We start from the raw sequence: 20060 nt of genomic DNA on the forward strand, positions 1-20060 counted from the left end.
CAACCAAGATGAAATAGATAATCTGAATAGTCCTTTAGCCATTAAAGAAATTGAATTCATAATTTAAAAGTTCCCAGATCTTCAGGTCTAGAGGGCTTCACTGGAGAATTCTACCAAACATTAGAGGCAGGATTATCAACAATTTTACACAATTTCTTCCAGAAAATAGATGGGTTATATTTTTCAACTCTTTTTTTTAACATCTTTATTGGAGTATAATTGCTTTACAATGGTGTGTTAGTTTCTGCTTTATAACAAAGTGAATGAACTATACATATACATATATCCCCATATCTCCTCCCTCTTGCATCTCCCTCCCACCCTCCCTATCCCACCCCCCCTAGGTCCCACCCCTCTAGGTGGTCACAAAGCACCTATCTGATCTCCCTGTGCTATGCGGCTGTTTCCCACTAGCTATCTATTTTACATTTGGTAGTATATATAAGTCCATGCCACTCTTCCAACTCTTTTCATGTTGCTAAGATTACTCTGATAGGCAAAAAACAACTCAGCCTAAACCACACACCTTATACAATAATCAGCTGAAAACAGATCATGGGGCTAAAACATAAGACATGACTTAAAACTTCAAAGAAAACATAAGAGGAAATCATCAGGACCTAGAGTTAGGCAAAGATTCTGAGAACTGACATCAAAAGCATGATTCATTAAAGGAAAAATTAGTAATTTTGTCTTCATCAAAATTTAAAACTTTTGATCTGTGACAGACTCTATTAAGAGGATTAAAAGACAAGCTACAGACGGGGGAAATATTTTTATACCATATATCTGACAGAGGACTTGTATCTAGAATATAAAAAGAACTCACCTAATCGCAACAGTTAAACAACAAACAATTCAATTAGCTATGGGCAAAACTCATGAACAGACATTTTACTGAAGAGTACCTAAAAATAGAGGCACTGTGTCATTCACCATTTCATGCCCCCATATCACCTCCCAGTCACCCTCACTCCCAAGTTTACTTTAACTTTTTTCTCTTCATTGTAGATTTTCTTAAATTCCATCAGTTGAATTTAGACACTTTTTTTTTTAAACAAAAATGTGGAGAAAGAAGTGTAATACAGACACTTCAAGGGTTACAACACCAACTACCAGGAGAGTATTGTCTGTCTGCTTGACTGGGAGCTCAGGGAGTAATGTGGAGTCCATCCTACAGAGATGGCTAGAGCATTGGGAACCCTTTTTTCCTTAAAGTAGCTGAGGTTGGGAAGAGATCAGGAGGCACAGAGGATCAGCTCCACACCAGTAAGCGTAGATTTGCACTGACTTTCGTTTTTCAGTGGCCGTCTACTCAGCCTCAAGAAACAAACTTTTAATAACTAAGGCATTAGAAAGCTGGATTCAATCCTACCTTCAGGGACTTAACTCCTAAACATTCATCAACAGGTAGCATATGCTACTGAGTCTCAGAGACTCTTTTCTGTTACAACAGAAAAACTGTTATTTCTGGAAATAGGTATGTGAACACTTTGGTCTCAAGCAGTAGGTGCCGGGGGGATTTTATGTTGCAGTGGAAGAGCAAGTAGAATCAACCAATCTTCAGAATCATTCATTCATCAGGAACTCTGCTAGGTGCTGAGGATACAGTAGTAAGCCAGTCATTATCTCTTGTCACTCAGCCTCATACCAGCCCTTCTTTATCCCGATCTGTAAGCAGGGTAGGGAGGCTACAAACATTATTTCCTAGGCTCCTACTGTCACTTGTAAGAACTAGAGATCAACAGTGGGGCAGCATGGTTAAGAGTTGTAATACTTAGCTAGTACCTGAAACTACAGTATTGTGATGGTTAATTTTGTGTCACCTTGACTGAGCCACAGGATACCCAGATATTTTTTTTTCATTGAAAAATATCACAACTTTTACTGTAATTTTTTTAATGTTTTTATTGGAGTATAATTGCTTTACAATAGTGTGTTAGTTTCTGCTTTATAACAAAGTGAATCAGCTATGCATATACGTATGTTCCCATATCTCTTCCCTCTTGCATCTCCCCCCCTCCCACCCTCACTATCCCACCCCTCTAGGTGGCCACAAAGCACCAAGCTGATCTCCCTGTGCTATGCGGCTGCTTCCCACTAGCTATATATTTTACATTTGGTAGTGTATATATGTCCATGCCACTCTCTCATTTTATCCCAGCTTACCCTTCCCCCTCCTCCTATCCTCAAGTCCATTCTCTAGTAGGTCTGCCTCTTTATTCCCATCTTGCCCCTAGGTTCTTCATGACCATTTTTTTAAAATTCCATATATATGTGTTAGCATACAGTATTTGTTTTTCTCTTTCTGACTTACTTCACTCTGTATGACAGTCTCTAGGTCCATCCACCTCACTACAAATAACTCAGTTTCGTTTCTTTTTATGGCTGAGTAATATTCCATTGTATATATGTGCCACATCTTCTTTATCCATTCATCTGTTGATGGACATTTCGGTTGCTTCCATGTCCTGGCTATTGTAAATAGAGCTGCAATGAACATTGTGGTACATGACTCTTTTTGAATTATGGTTTTCTCAGGGTATATGGCCGGTAGTGGGATTGCTGGATCATATGGTAATTCTATTTTTAGTTTTTTAAGGAACCTCCATACTGTTCTCCATAGCAGCTGTATCAATTTACATTCCCACCAACAGTGTATGAGGGTTCCTTTTTCTCCACGCCCTCTCCAGCGTTTATTGTTTGTAGAAATTTTGATGATGGCCATTCTGACCTGTGTGAGATGATATCTCATTGTAGTTTTGATTTGTATTTCCTCTAATGATTAATGATGTTGAGCATTCTTTCATGTTGGCAATCTGTATATCTTCTTTGGAGAAATGTCTATTTAGGTCTTCTGCCCATTTTTGGATTGGGTTTTTGTTTTTTTGATTTTGAGCTGCATGAGCTGCTTGTAAATTTTGGAGATTAATCCTTTGTCAGTTGCTTCATTTGCAAATATTTTCTGCCATTCTGAGGGTTGTCTTTTGGTCTTGTTTATGGTTTCCTTTACTGTGCAAAAGCTTTTAAGTTTCATTAGGTCCCATTTGTTCATTTTTGTTTTTATTTCCATTTCTCTAGGAGGTGGATACCCAGATATTTGGTCAAACATTTTTCTGGGTGTGTCTGTGAAGGTGTTTGGGGATGAGATTAACATTTGAATTGGTCGACTTCGACTTCGTAAAGCAGATCACTCTCCCTAATGTGGATGGTCCTCATCCAATCAGGTGAAGACCTGAATAGAACAAGAAAGGCTGATCCTCTCTGGAGTAATAGGGAACTCCTCCTGCCTAACTTCATTGAACTGCCTTCAGACTTGTCTTTTCCTGCCTTCAGACTTGACCTGAAACATCATTGGCTCTTCTTGGTTCTCAAGCCTACTGGCTTTTGGACTGGAGCTACGCCATCAGCTTCCCTGGGTCTCCAGCTTGCCAACTGCAGATCTTGAGACTTCTCAACCTCCATAATCATGTGAGTCAATTTCTTATAATAAATCTCTTTACATGTACATCCTATAGGTTCTGTTTGTCTGAAGGACCCAGACTAATACGAGTATGTTCAGGAAGTTCAGAAATCATACAGTAGATTTTTATTGGTTTAAGAATTCACTTAAACAAAATAAATAACTATATTGTTTACTACTGTAATACAAATAATTTACATAATGATTTGTTAGATTTGTGTCCCCTGAAAACTATGAAGTACCAAGTCTTGGAAACTGGCATAAAAACAGGGACTCAGATCTGCAAAGGATTTTGGATAAGCAAGAGAGAATATATCACAATGGTGAAACCATTAATTGTGAAAAGTGGCCAGAAAACCTTACTATATGAATTCCTGAGTCTTAGAATGATATTGTAAATTTTGTAAATGATATTGTAAATAGTCTTAGAATGATATTGTAAATAGGGAAGAGATTGCTGGTGCCAGAAGCCAAGTGAGAAGTGTGAGTAGATGCAAAAGCAAAAGCATATTTCTGTAATAAAGAGAAGTGATACACTAACAAAGTTTGCAGGAGAGTAGTCATCCTGAAATACTTTTTTAAAAGCAATTCCATTTGAAATATACATAATAAATACTTCTTGCATAATGCTGACTAAAAAAACTTTTGTCACTTGAATTTGTAAGACTGCAATTTTGACTATCAAGAAGAAAAAAAAGATGGTTTACAAAGTGTGTTTAAAGAAAAGTAGATAGCCTGAGGAGTTAACTTAATGCTTAAAGTTCTCATCATGAATAATGGAGGAAGAGGTACCACACAGCTTGTTTGGGATTCAATATATAAGAAGACCAAGATGGTCAACACTAAAAATGGAGTTTTGAAACCATAAGTGATACTTGTTGTAAATATCTGGTGTGAATCCACTGACCCAGAGAAAGTTTGAACTTAGTAAGTATAAGTCTTGATGTAGTCTATGATACAGTTGAGGGGAGGGAGAAAGTTTGTGGGCAGGATAGTGCCAGGAGCTTTAGGGAGCACTTGGTCAGGCCCAAGAGAACTAAAAGGTGAGAACCATGATGCTGAGCTTTAGAGAATCTATTATTTTATCCTGATGTGATAACTGATTTTCACACTGCCTGCATAGGAACAATTTTCTCCTTCAAAAGTAGCAAAATTAGTGTCAGGGAAACATTAATAAAAGAATGTAATTCGATGGTTGACATATATTCACATTTATTTAATGATAAAGAAGCTGTTTCAGGCATTCATATTAGAATTCCTAGGCTGGTAAAGAAATTTGGATTCCTTCTGTCGCAGTAACCCTACCGTAACCCTACTCTGCCCTTCCTGTGTGCTTGACAAGACATGCACTACCACTAACTCAGAACCTAGTACCTCAAAATTAGGCACAAGCACAAATGGTCTTGGTGACAAATTTTTCAGAAATCTAGACATCAGATTTTCAGAGCTATGAAGGTAATCTCACTGGTACAGTGTATATGTGTGTCTGTGGGGGGATGGGTGTATAAGAGTTCATGAATCTGACAAACCATGGAGGTTTCATTATAAGCAAGATGAATAGTCAGCACAGCAGCCCCCAAATCACAGCCTTCTACTCATCATAAAGTGCTGGCTGAGGGTAATTAATTAGCCAGTTTGGGAGCCCTTTTAAGTTCAATAGGTCAGAACAAACCATTTCAGGGCCGACCTCTTCCAGACAACTCTCCCATAGCCTCCTAGAAAACAAAAAAAAATTTTCAGTCACTTAGAATGTAGAAGATAATTCATCTCAGCCAGTCTCTATTTTCTAACAAACACCTGATGATGTGTGGGAGTAAATAAAGCCCAGCTCACAATTTTCTAGTCAGCAAGGGCTCCAGGGTGGCTTCAGTTCAACGAGGAGTGAGCACCAACTCTGGCATATAAGACATGGGTCAAGGAGACAGAATTTTTTTCCCAACGTGGCTTCTCTGATGTTGAATAAGGTATGAAGTTCGGGTGAAGCCTTTTCCGCATGTATCACACTGACAGGGTTTCTCACCAGTGTGGATTTTTTGGTGCTCAATAAGGCTTCTATTCCTAGTGAAACTTCTCTCACACTCATTACATTTATAAGACACAGGAGCCTCAACATTTTCCCACTGGCTTTCCATCCTCCCCTGACTCTCCCAGGTCTCTCCACGGTCAGGATTCTGAACGTTTTTATCGCCGTGGATCCTCTGATGTCTCAGGAGATGTGAATTGCGCCTAAAGGCTTTGCCGCACACATTGCACTGGTATGGCTGCTCCCCAGTGTGGATCTTGCGATGTTCAAGGAGGCTGCAGCTCTGGCTAAAGGTTTTCCCGCAGTCATCACACTCGTAGGGCTTCTCCCCGGTGTGAGTTCTCTGATGTTTGATAAGGTTTGAACTGTGACTGAAGACTTTGCCACATTCCTCACACTCATATGGTTTCTCCCCAGTGTGGACTCTGATGAATGACAAGGGCAGAGCTCCCGATGAAGGTCTTGCCACACTCCTCACATTCATAGGGTTTCTCCCCAGTGTGGATTCTGCTGTGCTTAGTCAGGCCTGAACTCTGAGCAAAAGTCTTCCCACATTCATGGCAATAGTGCCGCCTCCTCCCAGAGGCATTTTCCTGCTTTCTTTGTAACCTGCCCTCCTGTGCATCAGCTTCTGCACATGTAGAAGTCTGGGCAGTGTCTTCATCCAGGTGGCATGGCATCTGCCCAGTCTCCTGTTCTGGATGGTCCTCATCTGGAGGCAGGTCCCTGATCTTAGTCCATATCTCACCACCTGAAATAACAAATGACTAGCAACTGTCAATTATGTCCTGCCACAGGGGAAAGCTTTGTGATGAGTCCCAGGGAGGCAAGAATTATAGAGGTCTATACATGGCAGGGATGAGGAGTTAAGTACAAAAATAAGTATGAAAATAAGAGGGAGAACAGAGTACTGGGGAGGAAGGAGACAAGGATGGGAATGGGTCCATCGGATGAACGGTACAAACTGGCAAGGTTGTGAGGACTGTGCTAGGGATACATGCAGTGGCTCTAAGTTCTAAGGACAGTAAGGCAGGCTCGTGCACCTAGGATTAAATACTAAAAGGGTTGCACAGAAGGCAACAGTAAGCAAGGCAAGTGAAAGAACTTCTGAAGCATTTAGTAAGAAAACAGGGGAAGTGGGGACTCAAAAATTGATCACCAAACAATGACAAGGGCAGCCATCTCTCCTATTATTCCAGGTAATGGCAGGATCCCCAAACAAAACTGGCTTCAACCTTCAACGCTAGGAGATCTGAGTTGGAGTGCCACCCCTGCAATCTTGTGCACCTCTGCACCACATGCTCATCTCTAAGGCCAGGCTCTGCAGTCAATCTCTGTGTCCCTTCTAGCTCTCACTCTATGGTCCCATGGCCCACTTCCTGAAGATACCCCCTCAGCTCTCCTCTACCATCAGGGCTAGCAACAGGAAGGGAAGGGGAAGAAATAAGCATTTACTGAGCATCTACTATGAGCTGGACCTGTACTAGAGGTTGTAAGTGCTTCATCCCACTTAACCTTACTACAGGGCAGAGGAGAAGGCAAGATCAGAAGGGTTAAGGAACTGGTCAGTAGCAGAGTTTAGAAATGGTGATTCTGATCCAAACGTAAGGGGGTTCGATGGCTTCTAACAGCCTGGTAGGTTCTAATTCACAAAGGCAGTCAAGAAACCTTATGAGAAATCAGTGCCCATCAGTCTTACCCAAGGAGGTCAGGCTGCCACAGTTCTCTTGCTTTTCAGCTCTGTAGAAGTTCACCTGAGCTGAATCCAGCTGTGTCCATTCAGGGGAAAGAGTCAGGGCCACATCTTCCATTTTCAGCGGCCCCTAAAACAATAGGGGCCAAAGATTCATGCTTGAGTAGAGCCTTCATCAGCTGGAACTGGCTGCTTTGTGAAACCCAGGATGGTGTCAACAGTGCCATCTTGCAGCAGAGCAATTCTTGCCCCTGGCTACCACCTAGGACCTAGAAGTTATTCATTTATTTTCATTTTCATTTATTTATCAAACACTTCTGTAGCATTTTCTATGTGCCTGGCACTGTTTCCAAGAGCACTAAAACAATTAATTCATTTAATAGAGACAACAACCACTTTAAGGTTGGGACTATTATTAACCCATTTCACTGATGGGGAAACTGAGGGACAGAGAGTTTAGGAAGTTTGCCCGAGGTCACCCAGCTAATAAGTGGCAATGCTTAGGATGGGAGCTCAGGGAGAGTGAGTCCAGAGCCCATGCTCTTAACCATTACTCTGTGCTCTCTCATTACATATATGTGTGCTTTTATGAAAACTCTTTTGAGAATTGGTGCTAAGTTCTTAGAATACTAATATCTTTTCTTACTGAAAACAATGAGGATAATATTTTCTAGCTTACAGGATTTGGGGGACCAGCAAATAAGATCACATTATGTGAAATTACCTAACACAGGACCCTGCACATGTGTCCCTGTTAAATGCAGGCTTCTGTCCAGACATTTATAGTTAAATTACAGTTTTCAAGTTTTACTTTCTCATGTGCAACTCAGAATTCCCCACATCCTCTGTAAGGAATGAAGAGCCTGAAGCTAAGAGACCTGAAATCACTTTTCAGTGTTACAGGGTGCAATAGATCCCAGTGAAACCTTGGTCTTTTGGTCACTGGTTAGAAGGCTCTGGCTACACATCCTCTGAAGGAACATTCACAAGGACACAAAATAATGCAAAGAGGAAACAATCTCATAATACAGGCAAGAAGATGCCAGTAAAATCAACCCATTTTCTGTGATCCATGGGCTCCTTTCCAAGTGGTCCATGAACCTGGATGGAAAAAACTATTTTAATTTTTACTAGCCTCCAGGAGAAGTTTAGCATTTCCTTCCACTATAAATGGGAGCAAAAACCACAATATGGAATAAGCATATCCCGGACTTTGTCAGCAATAGAAGCTGCAGATGTTTTCACATCACATTACATTACCACCAGGCAAATATTGTCAGAGTCATTCGTGCTTAGAGCAACTTTGAAATTGCCAGTTATTAGGCCTGTCCCTAGGTCTTATTATTTAGTGCACCAATAAAAAAGCATATATAACTTTATCACAAATTTGTTTAATGTGATTCCTGGTGATATCATTAGCCCCATTCTACAAAGCAGTAAAATGAGGCACAGAGAGGTTAAGATGTTGGCCAAAAGTCACACAGCAAATAAATGGCAGGAATAAGGCAGGAGTTGAACGAGGCAGTCTGACTCCAAAATCCAGGCTCTTGTCCAGTACCACAGAGTAATTTAAAGACCCTGGTACTGACCTGGTCTCCAGGCGGAGCAAAAATGTAACGACTCCCATTTTCAAGGCTCGTCTGTGAAAGCAACCCAAGAATCCTGTCTTCAGATGCCCTGAGGCACGGACCCAGGCTCACAGAAACAGCCCTAGACAAGAGATACGGGAGTGGGACCTAGGTGGGGAGCCCTACACCACAGCAGAGCACCCTTTGGTCGGTTCCACACAGCCTCTCCCAGGTCTCTTCCAGGGACTGCAGGGGACTGGTGAGGGAGGGGCTTCTCTACACACACAGGTAACACAGAAGAACGGTGGGTGTGCCAGAGGAGAGCTTGGAAAGGAGACCTAAACCTGCACTGGGATGTGGGTGCCCAGCGGGCATACCGCGCTCACCCCACACTCACCACGTGTCCAAACTGGCAAACCACCGCTACCAGGCCTCTGTAGCTACCTCTACCTCCCAGACAGACACTCAGTCTTTTACTAGCTCCCTGCCCCGTCAGCTCCCCTCCCCTTGGCTACTGAAGAGGCTTTTAGTAAATGACTTTTTCGGTTGTAACAAAGGGAGGAAAGAAAGGTGCAGGTCTCTGTCTATAGTTTGCTACATTTGTGAATTGAAGTGTGAAATAATATTCATACTTTATGGCAAGACAAGAAAAATTTTAACATAAAAAATTTTCTCTGCCCTTTGGCCTCCTCTCTCCCCTCCACTGTGCATTGTGTACCCGCATGATGCATCGACCAAAGCTGCTCAACCATACAGAGCAACGTTCTCCCAGCACCAAGACAACTCCTTAAAAGATAGCATTCCTTCTTAATCTTGTAAGGACTGCAATGACTCATGACCCACTACTGGCTAGATTGTATAAACTGTCAATAATATGTCATTTAATGTACAGCCCTCTGTCTCAAACACTTACACGACTGCTTTGACCTATAACGGGAGAACAGTTCTTGGAGCTTTCTGAGAGGCTGTTCCCAGGTTATAATTCTCAGTTTGGCTCGAATAAGATTTCCCATTTCTTTCTTAGATCATCTGATTAATTTTTCATCGATTGTATAGTCAGAAAGAAACTCTGGAAAAACACATAAGAAAATTAATAATAGTGGTTGCCTGTAAGAGGTGAATGGTGTCAACTACAAACTGGCACTAGCCATCTACCTCTACAAGGATTAAATTATGACCTTCAACATCCCCTGAAAGGAGTTCAGGGTAGAGATCAGGAATGAGGCACTCTGTACTCTGGGGAAAACTGGCGGAACAAGTCTTCAGACAGTGAAATATTTTCAGGAGAAGATTTTACGAGCCCAATTCTTGCATCTCCTCATATCTAGAAAAGCACTAAAATCCTTCATGGTGACGTCTGCTCCTCATGACTAGTAGCAACCTTCTGCAAAAAGTATGTGCTTGATTGCATGTACTCCCTCTTCACCAAAATCACATATATATTGACCTTCCCCCCTACCTCTTTGGAGCAGTTTCTTAGAGCTATCTGAAATGCTGTCTCCCGGCCATTTTGCCCCAAATAAAACTTAACTCATGACTCTCATGTTGTGCATTTTATTTTCCAGTCAACGATGGTTAGAAACTCAGTGAAAAGGAGGACAAGTGTGAGAAGAAGAGTGTTACTCTAAGTATTTTAAATATATTGTAAATTTTAGAGCTGATCGTATTACCTAATTAAAACATTAATTATAAATATTGTTGACTGAGAGAAAAACACATAATGTAAAAGGTGTGAGTTAAGTTTTATTTAGGGACCTGAGGACTAGGGCCTGGAGAACCAGCCTCTCAGTAGTAGGGAAGGTAGAGGAGGAGCCAGTATATATGATTTTTCCCCCCCTGGGAAATACAAGTAGTCAACATACATTTTGGTAAAAGATCACTGCTAATCACGAAGAATAAGTGTCTCAAGTTAATGATTTTAGTGCTTTTCTATGCACAGGAAGATGCAAGAATCTGGGGGATCATTGAAATTCTTCCTTAGATTTGCATCTTAACTATCTAGGGGCTCCTTTATCCAAAGCCCAGAATCTTCATTCCGTGGGCAACTGCAGTGGGTTGTGACTTAACCCTTTGTATAACTGGATGATGAGCAACACTCCTTGTTCTTTTTTACAGTGCATGACTTTTATAAGGAACATGCTGAATTGTTTAAGGAGCAAGTCCAAGATAATTGAACACTCAAATTATGATGATTAATAAAAGAGTTTAGCAAGCTTGTAGAATTTTTAAAAATTCATATTCATAATTGCATTTCCCATCACCAGCACAAGTTAAAAAATGTAATTTTTAAGACAGAAATTACAGGAGCAAAGAAATACAGTACTTGAATGGAAACATACATGTTTCCATGGAGATATATACCATGGAGATACCGTGTCTGTGTATGGGAGAACTCAAACTCATAAAGTTGTTTGCTGCCTCTTCCATGACGTATGTTCTATGAAGGGCTTTAACTTGTAGTACAATGATCTTCAGACTTTCTGCTCACTCTCAAAAGTCCATCCAGACGCCTCTTCCTCAGACCTCGTTTTTGATTTTTCAAACTTTTTCTTTCCAGGCCCCCACAAACTAGCCATGACATTCATCATTGCCCTGAACGTATGTGACCTTATTTGGAGATAGAGTCACTGTAGATGTAATTAGTTAAGATGAAGTCATACTGGGGTACGTTTGGCCCCTAATCCAGTATGAGTAAAAGAGGGAAATTTGGACACAGAGACAAGCACACAGGAAGAACACCAGGAGAAGATGAAGGCAGAGATCAACAAGCCAAGGAATGCCAAAGATTGCCAGCAAACCACCACAAGCTAGGAGATATACTTGGAAGATTCTTCCCTCACCAGAAGAATCCAGAAGAAACCAACCCTCTAGCACCTTGATCTGGGACCTCCACAACTGTGAGACAATACGTTTCTGTAGGTTAAGCCACCTAATTTGTGGTACCATGCCTAGAAAACTAATATTCCTACTGTCAGCCCTGGTCTCCAGCAGACACTCACCACAGACTTCAGTGATGCTGGTACATCTTTCATCAGCATATTCTTATCAGTTTGGTTAATAGAGGATTCTTCATCAACCCCACAGAATGTAGTCAGCTTATGGGCTTTCTAGCTTTACGTGCTGTGTCCAGTCTGGCGCGCACACTTCTCTGAACTGTTTGATCCCTGCCTCCACCGTTTGCAGTAGCAGTTCTGCATTTCTACTTCACTTGCTGTGAACCTTTGCTCCTTTCCCCTAACATTCTATTGTGAACACCTTCAAACATTCAGAAAGTTTGAAAAATTTTACAGTGCATATGATATTTGTCCACAACTGAGATTCTACAATTATCATCTTACTATATTTGCTTTTCCACATCTCTATTCCCGTATCTATTCATTTTTCTTGTTTATATTTTCTTAATATATCAAAGTAAATTGCAAACATCAAGCAGTATACTTCCCCCTAAATATAATACTTCAGTATGCATGTCATTAGCTAGATTTCAATATTTGTTTATAGCTCTTTTCTTCTGAGGTAAAATTATGTATAATAAAATATATTACTTTAATTGTACATTCTTTGAGTTTTCATAAATGCATGTCCCTGTGTAATCCAAACCTCTTTCGAGGTTAGAAATAAGTCATTTTATCTGCAGTTTGGAAAGACATTTTGATATGATTTAAGGAACAAATGATAAATTTTGAAATAAACATTATTTATTAAAGAACAGAGAAAATTCAAATTAAAAGGATGTAATGTGAGAAACAAAAGGAATAAAGATATTGAATGAAATAAACAGATTTTTGTTCTGATATAAAGAAGCAAGTTATAACAAAACAAATTTCAGATTACATGAAAACAGTAATTCAATAAGAGGAAAGCTAAATATTAAATAAAATAATAAATCAGCTCTTGAATTGTTCAATAATCTAGTTAATGAAGAACAGTGTATCGCTGAACACAGTGAAAAGAGATTTACATTTCTTGCACATTTGACATAAAATACTGACACTGACGATGTCTGCTACTGACAATGAGGACATCAAAACAATCTAGTTAATGTGTCATCGATATGAGATTCTCAGATTAGTCCTCAAAAAACTTAAAACATCCTAAAATCTTGTAGTTCAAAATTGGAAGAAATTTGGGCTTCCCTGGTGGTGCAGTGGTTGAGAATCTGCCTGCCAATGCAGGGCACACGGTGTTCGAGCCCTGGTCGGGGAAGATCCCAGAATGCCACGGAGCAACTAGGTCCGTAAGCCACAACTACTGAGCCTGCGCGTCTGGAGCTTGTGCTCTGAAACACGAGAGGCCGCGACAGTGAGAGGCCCGCGTACCCCGATGAAGAGAGGCCCCCGCTTGCCACAACTAGAGAGAGCCCTCGCACAGAAACGAAGACCCAACATAGCCATAAATAAATAAATAAGCTTTCATTTAAAAAAAAAAAAGAAACTTGATAGAGGTTTACCCAAATAACAACTTAAAATGTTTTTTTTAATTAATTAATTAAGTTTCGGCTGCGTTGGTTCTTCATTGCTGCATGCGGGCTTTTCTCTAGTTGTGGCGAGCGGGGGCTACTCTTCGTTGCGGTGTGCGGGCTTCTCATTGCGGTGGCTTCTCTTGTTGTGGAGCACAGGCTCTAGGCGCGTGGGCTTCAGTAGTTGTGGCTCGCGGGCTTAGTTGCTCTGCGGCATGTGGGATCTTCCCGGCCCAGGGCTCGAACCCATGTTCCCTGTATTGGCAGGCGGATTCTCAACCACTGCGCCACCAGGGAAGCCCTAAAACCTTTTTGATGAGTTATGCTAGAGGATAGATTTTGCTACATTATCTTTTCATTCTTTTTAGAAAAATTTAAATTACAAAATTAACATTAAAAGACAGTCTAAGAATATAAAGACACCAATTTACGAGAAAATTATTATAGAAGTGCATCAGGCAGTTAATTAATAAAAATATTTTATTATTTTTCTGACTTTCATGTTTGTGATGCTTTTAAGACTTTAAAATTTGTAATATGTGATTTTCCATTCCAAATCTCCATTTTCATACCTATGTTTCACCCAAATTATATATATTAGATCTCGCACTGTCTATATTTCTCTTTTAAGCTTCTTGAGGGTCAAGATCTGTGTTCATTATTATTATATCCAGTCCTTAGAGGAAACCCTTGGCACAAAGAATGCATTCAAAGAGAATTTGTTAAATGAATGGATAAAAAAATAAATTCAACTTCTTAACATATATTATCTATCCCCTTCTCTCCACTACTGTGGCTACTGCCCTGATTCAGGCCCTCACTATATCTACCCTGGATTCTTGCAGTTGTCTCCTAACTGGTCTACCTGCCTGTAATCTCAAATCCTTCCAGTCTACTCTCCACACTGCTGCCATGGTAACATTTCTAGGGACAAATCTGATCATATCAGCCCAAACTCTCTGGTTAGGGATCCAGGAACAGTAACTGCAGGTGCCCCCTGCTGTATATTCTCTTCTCCAGCCATCGTGATTTGCCCAGTTTTCTGGATGACCAAAGTATCTCACCCCATTTCTGATTTTATTCTTTTATTTCATCTCCGGAAATTCCTTTCTCTTGTTCTATTTCCCTGGTATTAAATACAAGGGCAAACTCCTACAGTTTCCTGATCTGCTCCATTAGTTTTCCTCTTTGGCCTAATACATACGTTTATCTTCTAAATACTTACACGGCATTTACTATGGTCCAGGGACTATCCTAATCTATTTACAAACATTTACTTCATTTTTATTTCATTTCACATACAAATCAGCTGTATATAGTTACTTGTTTCTGTGCCCGTGTCTCCTTCTAGACTGCGATTCTAGAAAACAGAGGTTGAGAGTTAAAAATGAACAAACAAAAACCCCCAACCACAACTACCATCTCTCCTTTGTGGTGTCAAAGGGACCAGAGTTAGGAGAGCGCCTCAGGAAGCAATGGGCGGTAAGTACTAGACTAGAGGAACTACGAAGTCCCTTTCGGCCCTAACATTTTGCATTGCTATGACCATCTGATTCCCAGATGCCGGGAGCCACTCCGTACAGAAATCTCGCTGGGTTTCCCCGCCTCGGGCTGGATTTCTGGTTCCGAGCCTTGTAATGAGGCAGTCATAAAGTGTATCAACCTCCGGAGATCCTAGAGAGAACAAGATCGCGGAAAGGGCTGCTCGGCTTCAGCAACGGGGCTCAGAACGATGACGCACTTCCGGTCTTTGTGGTTTGTGGGTTCTACAGGCGCTGCTGCCCTCGCCACGGATCCGAAGCTCCCGGGACCCCGAAGGTGAGTCCCAGGCCCCTCGTCCCGATCCTCCCGCCCCGGGAAGATTAAAGTCGGTGACTTGGGGTAGACCGGGAGGGGACGTCTGCGCGGGCGTGGCCTTGTCATCCTCTCGCCGTCGCCTCGACACATGGCTGAAGCCCCAGTGGAGTAGAAGGAGGTCCCGCCCCTGCCCAGGCGGGGCTTTGTGGTCTTGAGCGGATGTGGGGAGGTGGAGGAGGAGCGTCCGACTGGGAGTCTCGCTCTCTGTCAAAAGCCCGACTCCGTATATACCCATCACTTTTATTTAACAAGTGTTAACATTATACAGTATTTATCGGATCTATTTTTTCTTTAAATGTTTCGAAATAAATTACAAGCATCATGACTTGTCACCCCTAAATAGTTTCGTATGTGCATCTCTGAAAATTAAGGACATTTTACATACATAAATCATAACCCCAATATCAACACACCCAACTAAACCTAAGCGCATTCCCTAGTATTACCTGACACCTACTTCATATTCAGATTTCCCCTCGTTGTCCTACAAATGTTTTTTGCAGTTGGTTTGTACCAACTAGGATCCAATTAAAGACCATTCGAAGCATGTAGTTAAGTCTCTTAATTTAAAACAGTCCTATCCTTCCCCTACCTTCTTCCCATCCTATTGCCTGGTTGAAGGACTTGCCAGTCGTCCCGTAGAGTATCTTAATTTCCGGATTTGCCTATTTCTTTGTGGTATTTAAGTTGTTCCTCTTTTCCTTGCCTTTGTGATCAGTTTTCCTTTGGAATTTATTTTGCGACACAGGTGGTTTATGATTTTCATTATCTCTTCGTTGTGCTGATATGCTAATATGCTGAAGTTAATAAGAAAAACGCTCGGGAATTCCCTGGCAGTCCAGTGTTTAGGACTCCGCGCTTCCATCGCAGGGGTCGCGGGTTCGATCCCTGGTCAGGGAACTAAGATCCCGCAAACCGCGGGGCCCTGCCGGGGAAAGAAAGGAAAACGCTCTTTACGCCACGTCATGTTTTAATTTTTTTAGTTCAATTAGGGAGATGAGAACACATCAAATTCTTCAATTGTATCACTCTTTTATCATGTATTTGCTGCCTGACACGTAATAGGCACTTAGTAAATATTTTTGAAGTGAATTCCTTTGCGGGTTACAGGTAATGCACTGAATTTAGGATGAGTTGTCCTACTTCCTCCAGGAGTGTACTTTATGCACATCTTCGAGATTATGGCTTTTATTTCATTCTATTATAATTTTATCTCCATGAGTTATAAACTCCTGTGTATACCCAGCTCTTAGCACAGCTCCATAAATATCTGTCCAAAGACTGAAGCGCTTTTTTCAAACAAAAGTTAAGCTGTTTTGCCTTTCAGTTGTATTTTTTAAAGTTAAATTAATTTGATGAATACATTAACATTATACCTAAGTGGCAGTCTTTTGGATCCAGTTCAATAGCCTCCACCACCACGCTTTCAACTTTTGCCTTTTCTGCTTCCACTCTCTTGCCTCCACCTTCATTCCCTCAGCTCGCCTACCATACAGTAGCAGAGCTTCTTAAAACGTAAACCCAGTCTTGTCACTTACCTTCCTAAAAGCCTTCAGTGGCTTTTCAGTGTAATTAGAATTAAAAAATAAACTCCTATGCCCTGCATGATCTGCCTTATCTTACCAGCCTAATTTTTTTCTTTCTTTCTTTTTTTGCGGTATGCGGGCCTCTCACTGCTGTGGCCTCTCCCGTTGCGGAACACAGGCTCCGGACGCACAGGCTGAGCGGCCATGGCCCATGCGCCCAGCCGCTCCGCGGCATGTGGGATCTTCCCGGACTGGGGCACGAACCCGTGTCCCCTACATCGGCAGGCGGACTCTCAACCACTGCGCCACCAGGGAAGCCCCCAGCCTAATTTTTGCCACTCTCCTCTCACATGGCTGTAGGCACTCTGCCTCCTTTCATTGTTTGACCACACCATGCCCTGCCTCAGGGCTTTTGAACGGGGCTCACTCCTTTTTGTTCTTAAGGGCTCACCTCTCACCATCCTATCTTAATAGGTCCTCCATTTATTTGATAACTCAGTGTCTTCCCCATTAGAATGAAAGCTCTAGCAATACAGAGACTGGTTGTCTTTGGAACACAGCCAGGAGGCAGGACAGCAGAGGAAATCAAATAGGAAATCTTTGGTTAATATAAATGGCACTAAATTTACTGACTGTGTTTTAAAAATACAAGAGTCTTAAACCATTTATAGAATTTAATTTCTTTCAGTTGTAGAACTGAAGTCCCTGGTAGAACCAAGGTCTCCCTTTCCTTGCTGGCTGCCACTGTGGGACTGGTCTCAGCTTCTTGAGGCTGCCTGCATTCCTTTACTGGTGGCTCCCTCCATCAGCAAGTCAGCAATTGTGTATCTAATCCTCATGCTTCAAATCTCTGACTTCGTCTTCTGCTACCAGCCAGAGAAAACTCTGCTGTTAAAGGAGTTATGTAGTAGGTTAGGCCCACCTAGAGATCTCCTAAGGTCAACTGATTGGTACCTTAATTACATCTTAATTACACCTTTTATCATGTAAACTAACAATCTTAAGTGACATGATGACAATCATAGAGGACGGAGATCATGTGGCGATCTTAGAATTCTGCCTACCACAGTTCCTCTGTTTGTTTATCCTGCAGTTGATGGACATTTGGGTTGTTTTTAATTTGGAGCTATTTTGAATAAAGCTGCTCTGAACATTCCTGTAGTTTTAGCTTTTAGTGGATGAAAGCACTTGTTTCTTTGGGGTACATATCCGGGAGTGGAATTACTAGGTCATGGCGTACACATATGTTCAGCTTGTCAAAGAATGATGAGACCATCACTCAATATCTGAAATGAAAAGAGAGCTGGAGAGATCCTGACTAGGAACACCTCACTAGGTATAGAAGAGATTGCTGCTCTTACACAGGCATTTTGAGAAGCATGGAGTTCGGTGGGCTGACATCATCTCTGGGGGCTTGGTTTCATGGGACAAACTGTTGTTGATTAGTTGGCTCTCAGAGCTGTGTTTATTGGAACGAGTCATTACAGATTGGCTGATTTTCAAAAGCTATGGGTTGCCACTAATTGATGGACTTACAGAAACATGTTCTCTGAAGTGAATTGTTGATTGATTGAACAGACCAGTTCAGGGCTATTTTTTTTTAATTAATTTTTATTGGAGTATAGTTGCTTTACAATGTTGTGTTAGTTTCTCCTGTGCAGCAAAATGAATCAGCTGTACGTATACATATATCCCCTCTTTTTTGGATTTCCTTCCCATTTAGGTCAGTTCTGGGCTACTTGATACCACAGCTGCAGAACTTTTTTATTCTCAAGCTTTAAGAGATAGTTCTAAAGAATTTTCCAAAGTGGTTGTACCCATTAAACTATCATATTAATGTATGAGAGTTCCATTTGCTCCAATTCCTTGCTGATTTACCCTTAAATTATAAGATGTGTATTTACTTTAGAATTTTTTTAAATGAGGTCTGTTCAGTATTTCTATTCTCCTGACAACAAGGGCCTTAATACACTCTTTCTACTGAACTGACCATCTACCACATCTTGTTATTATAAAGAATTTTAGTTTTATATTCTTCCCCTTTTGCGTAGTAAAACATTCTCATGTAAAAAAATGTAATAGGGGTTATCCATTGAAAAATTCCACATCATGCCTGCTCCCTCTGGGATGTTTCCCATCCCCAGAGACAGGTAATGTTGCTTGGGTATCCAAATATATATATATTTTTTTTCCCTTTTTTAAATACAACTGATAATATTTTTCACAGTGGTTCTTCACCATGCTTTTTTCACTAAATGTATCTTGCCAGTGCTTTCATATCTGTACATAAAGAGCTTCCTCATTTTTAAAAACTGCATAGTAGTAGTCCAATATGTGGATTACTCTAATTTATTTAACCAGTCCCATATTGGTGGACATTTAGGTTGTTTCCAACCTTTTGCCTCACAAACAGTGCTACAGTAAATAACCTTTTATGTACATCATTTTACATGTGAATGAATATATTACTTTACAGGAGGTTTTTTTTTTCCATAATCATTTAAATTTATTGCCATATTTTGTCAGTTTTTGGACTTATGTTGTTTCCTCTGTTTCATACCTTCTCTCTGAGTTCACTTTTGTTTGCTGAACTACATCCTTCAGTTACTCCCTTAGGAAGGGTTCGTGGGTTGTAAATGGCTTCAGTTTGCTCTATTTATTTATATTTGGCTGGGAGTAAATTCTGTGTTCACAGTCATTTCCCCAGTCTGATTGCCTTCTGGACTCCATTAATGAGCACTTTGCTGTGTTTCCTTTGTAGGTAATCTGTCTCTTCTTCTGGCAGGTTTTAAGATTGTCTCTTTATCCTCAATAGGCTGCAGTTTCACTATATTATGTCTAGGTGTGCACTTTTTTTGTTTTTTTTTTTTGTTTGTTTGTTTTTTTGCGGTACGTGGGCCTCTCACTGTTATGGCCTCTCCCATTGCGGAGCACAGGCTCCGGACGCGCAGGCTCAGTGGCCATGGCTCACGGGCCCAGCCGCTCCGCGGCATGTGGGATCCTCCCGGACAGGGGCACGAACCCGTGTCCCCTGCATCGGCAGGTGGACTCCCAACCACTGCACCACCAGGGAAGCCCTAGGTGTGCACTCTTGATCTGAGAAGTCAGGCCTTCATTTCTGGAAAATTCTTAATTTATTTTCTCAACTATTATTTCTCAGTCATTCACTACATTCTCATCTTCTGAAGCTCCTGTATGTTAATGTTGTATTTTCTTAACATTTTTTATATATAGTATGTATATATATTTATTATATATGTGTATATATATGAAAGAGCAGTTAAGAAGATATATATATATATATGAAATATTCTCTCTTTCTTCTTAACTGCTCTTTCATATTTTTCATCTCTGCTTCATTCAGAGTAAAGCCTTCAGTATTGTCTTAAAAATCACTATTATTCTTCAGCTGTGTCTGTTCTGTTGTTTATCCTCTAATGCATTTTAAATGTCAAAGTTTTTTCTTAAATC

This window comes from Leucopleurus acutus, assembly GCF_964270905.1.
Source record: "Leucopleurus acutus genome assembly, chromosome: 10".
Taxonomy (NCBI): Eukaryota; Metazoa; Chordata; class Mammalia; order Artiodactyla; family Delphinidae; genus Leucopleurus; species Leucopleurus acutus.